The 4,060-nt window shown below is 39.9% G+C and overlaps 1 non-coding gene across 1 annotated transcript; it reads left to right on the top strand.

The window, feature by feature from the left end:
* Window positions 1–1,014: 1,014 nt before the first annotated feature.
* LOC138884460 (small nucleolar RNA R71) lies at window positions 1,015–1,121 on the top strand. The gene has a single exon (XR_011404653.1). It is a non-coding gene; the product is annotated as a small nucleolar RNA R71 (small nucleolar RNA).
* Window positions 1,122–4,060: the final 2,939 nt, after the last annotated feature.

Consider the following 4,060-nt stretch of genomic DNA (forward strand, 5'->3'; position numbering starts at 1 on the left):
TCAGCCTCAACCTATGAGTTGCTTTCTTCTTGAGCAGGTTGTACTGTCACCTCTGTCATTTTTTCTGAATCATCTAACTCAATGGGCACTGGTATAAGTGTCTCAGCCTTTCTACTTTCTGAATCATCTAGCTCTTGCTCCAAGTGTAGGTCTCTACCATTACGTAAACTCACTGCCATCAACTGCTTTAGGCCTTGATCTTTTGGATTTACCTAAGTGTATGCATGCAATGTCCCATGAGGACGATTATTCAAAGACATCGAGATCTGGCCCATTTGCACTTTAATATTCTTTATGGCTAACTCATATGCATCTACTCTTTAACTTATTTTTGCATTTGACACAATAACCTACTGCATCATTACCTCGAGTCTGGGAAACCCATCTTCCTATCTCCCACCATGTTGCTGCTGAGGAGGATGATAACCCTACTGCTGATTTTGGTTGTTGTACCCCTGTGGTCTTTGGTAGGGCGCCACATTATTGTGAGGTCGCATGGCTCCCATATTTCCATTGTTGTGTTGTGGCTTGACTGGCATGTATGGCTGATTCTGTTGGCCCCAATTCTGACCACCCTGTCTCTGGCCCCCATAATTAGACACATAATTCATATTCTCAGGGTAATGATGATGATCACTTTCTGCATTCCACTGGCTACCAATTGTCTAACTAATGCAAGATGTGCATAAGCCCCCATTGATTGTATCTACAATGTGCACCTGCTGCTTCTGCCTTGACTCTTCCACCTTTTTGGTGAATATGCTCATTTATGTCATTAAGGTGGCCATATTTTCAGCAAGAGTGTTGGCCGGATCTAAGTCCACTGAGTGAACTACTAGAGTGATCGGTGCATTCTTGGTTATCCACCCCGAATTCTGTGCCATCTTGTCAAACAGGATCTGGATTTCTCTTCATGATTTGCTCAAGAATGCTCCACCAGATGAAGCATCAACATTAGCCTTCACGCTATCTGTTAGACCCATGTAAAACCGCTGCCCCAACATCTGGTCTGGAATACCGTGGTGCGGACATATAACCAATATCCCTTTAAATCATTTCCATGTTTCTTACAATGTTTCCATTGGTTTCTGTCTGAAGCTCAAAATTTCATCAATTTGATTAGCAGTCTTGTTGGGTAGATGAAACTTATTCACAAATTGCTTGACTAACTCCTCCCAAGTCACGATGGAATTAATAGGGAGTGAATTTAGCTAAGTCTGGGCAGCTCATGTCACTGAGAATGGAAACAACAACAACTTTATTGCTTCCTGAATTACATTGGGTTGCCTTGAATTTTGCAGATTGATAGGAAATTCTTCAAGTGTTGTTGAGGATCTTCAATGTATGACCCCAAAAATAGTCCCTTGTTTTGCAACAAGTGCAACATGTTGTTTGTGATTTGAAAAGATTCAACCTGTATCTGCGGGACTAATATCGTTGTGACCAAATTCTCTGTTGTGGGTTGCGCCCAGTCATATAGATGAGCCTCTAGAACTAGAGGTGCCACTACCTGCGCAGTTGGGTCTTCCATGTTATCCCCGTTGTTGTCTTTGATGTTTACCTGGTCTGCCATGTCTAGTTCAGGTTGTTCAGTTGATTGTTGTTGTTTGTTTTTCCAGTTGGCCTGATTCAAGGCCTTGAAAACTTTCTCGGAATATGATAATGCTTCAAACACTTCACCAGTTCTCGATGAGTTTCTAGGCATGCACATGTACAACCAAGTTAGCAAACATTAAAATTTCAATGTATGGATTGATAATAAAGAAAATTGACTACACTAAGAATTTTTGTATTTCTTTCAATTGTAATTGATAACATCATTAATTCCCTGGCAACTGTACCAAAATTTGATCACGCCCAACTATGCCTTATAAAAAGGACAAGCGGTCGTTGCAAATATAATCTGGGTATTAGCCTAGAGTCAAATCCCACGGGGAATTAACCTACCAATTACTTTTGTCAAACTCACTCAATTCTCCGTAATCAACTTCCAGATATTTTGAATAACAGCTGGTGATATTTCTACTAACTATAACTGAATAAAATTAAGTAAACTAAAAGCTAACTATGACTGAGTTGTAAACAAATAAGAGAAGGATCTAAGGTTGTGATTTCCCCTATTGATGGAATCCCTTCATGTTATGTTTCGTATAGATTTGCCTAATCGTCTCTATCGATCATGAGCACTCTTCCTACCGTAACTCTCTCCCGAGTAATTACGACAATTTACTAAACGCATTCTCCTGAGTTACGCTAGTTGGCTTTTATTACAGCTCACTTAGATCTCATCCAAGGTTTCGTTATCCCTAATCCCACCTTTAAACCATCGGTTATTGATTCCTTATATACTTTGGGAGTGGTGTTATTCATCAACTACCAAAATATGAACTCTCTCCCGAGTAATACATATTAAATAGGCACAACTAATTGAGGATCCTATCAATTAACTACAACAAGAATGTATATGAACAAATAGAGATTAAACTGGGCAAACTATATTAACACAACGAGAAGTTCATCCCTCAATAGGTTCCACCAAAACCCTAGACTAAATAATTAGCTACTTATAATCATGTTCATAATAACTATAGCAAAATTTATCATGAATGATAAAAACAAAAAGAAGAAAGGTAGAACTCGATGTTGAATTATCCTCCTTGTTTTTTGCCTCTTCTTGCCTTGAACAAAACCATAAAAACCTTGATATCCTCTTTTTGGGCGAGCTGGACCTCTTATAGGTTAAGTAGATTACCCCCAAACTTCCAAGATTACCCCTAAAATTTCTGCGCTCCAGAATGACTAGCGCGGCTGCGCTAGTGGACGCGCATATGGCATTCTATACTGTCTTGTTTCTTCTGCTCTAGCGTGGCTGCACTAAGGCCGCGCTCAGCCCACGCTAGAGTGGATCAACTATTTCTCTCTTCTTTTCTTTCTTCTTTCATATGTACTCAACTCTGAGGGGCTTTCCTTGCTTTAATTTAGCTCCGAACACTGTCCTGAGTCCTCATAAGCACGACTTGCTCCTGCAAAACATGAAATTTACAATTAGAGCCATTTTATCGTCATTTAACCTTCCTAGAATGGTGAAGCATAGTCAAGTTGGGGCATAAATAGTCGTCAAACTACATGAATCTAGCCTATTATCATTGATATTCTGGAGTCCATTCGAAATTGTCCTTCTTCTTCAGAAGTGAGAAGAAGTGATGACATTTTATCGAGGATCGAGAGATGAACCTGCTTAGAGCGGCCAATCACCCGGTTAGCCTTTGGACTTCTTTCACACTTGTCAGCTGGTCTGGGATGTCCTCGATGGCTTTTATCTTGTTGGGATTTACCTCGATCCCCCTTTGTGAAATCAAGAAACCCAAGAACTTATCGGAGCTAACCCCGAACGCACATTTTTGTGGTTGAGTTTCATGTTATGATTCCTCAAGATATCGAAGGTTTCCTAGAGGTGTTTTAAATGGTCACCTGCATTCAAAGACTTGACCAACAGGTCATCTATGTAGACTTCCATTATTTTACATATTTGTTTCTCGAACATCTTGTTTACGAGCCTCTGATCAGTGGCTCTGATGTTTTTAGCCTGAAGGGTATCACATTATAATAATGTGTGCCAAAGTTTGTTAGGAATGAAGTCTTTTCCTGATCCTCCGAGTTTATCTTAACTTGATTGTACCTAGAATAGGCATCAAGGAAACTCATTAACTCCTGCTTGACCGTTGCATCAATCATTTGATCAATGTTTGGCAGTGGGAACGAGTCTTTAGGGCATGCCTTATTCAAGTCTTTGTAATCTATGCACATTCGAAATTTGTTATTCTTTTTTGGAACTATAACTACATTAGCTAGCCAATCAGGATTTTTCACCTCCCAGATTGTACCGATGTCAAGTAATCGAGTTACCTCTTCCTTAACAAATATGTTTCTGACCTTGGTTATTGGGTGTTTCTTTTGCATCATCAGAGGGATGCTTAGGTCCAGGCTTAGCTTATGCATGACCACCTCTAGCGAGATACCTATCATATTTGAGTGCGACCATGCAAAACAATCAATGTTA

This window comes from Nicotiana sylvestris, chromosome 12 (assembly GCF_000393655.2).
Source record: "Nicotiana sylvestris chromosome 12, ASM39365v2, whole genome shotgun sequence".
Taxonomy (NCBI): Eukaryota; Viridiplantae; Streptophyta; class Magnoliopsida; order Solanales; family Solanaceae; genus Nicotiana; species Nicotiana sylvestris.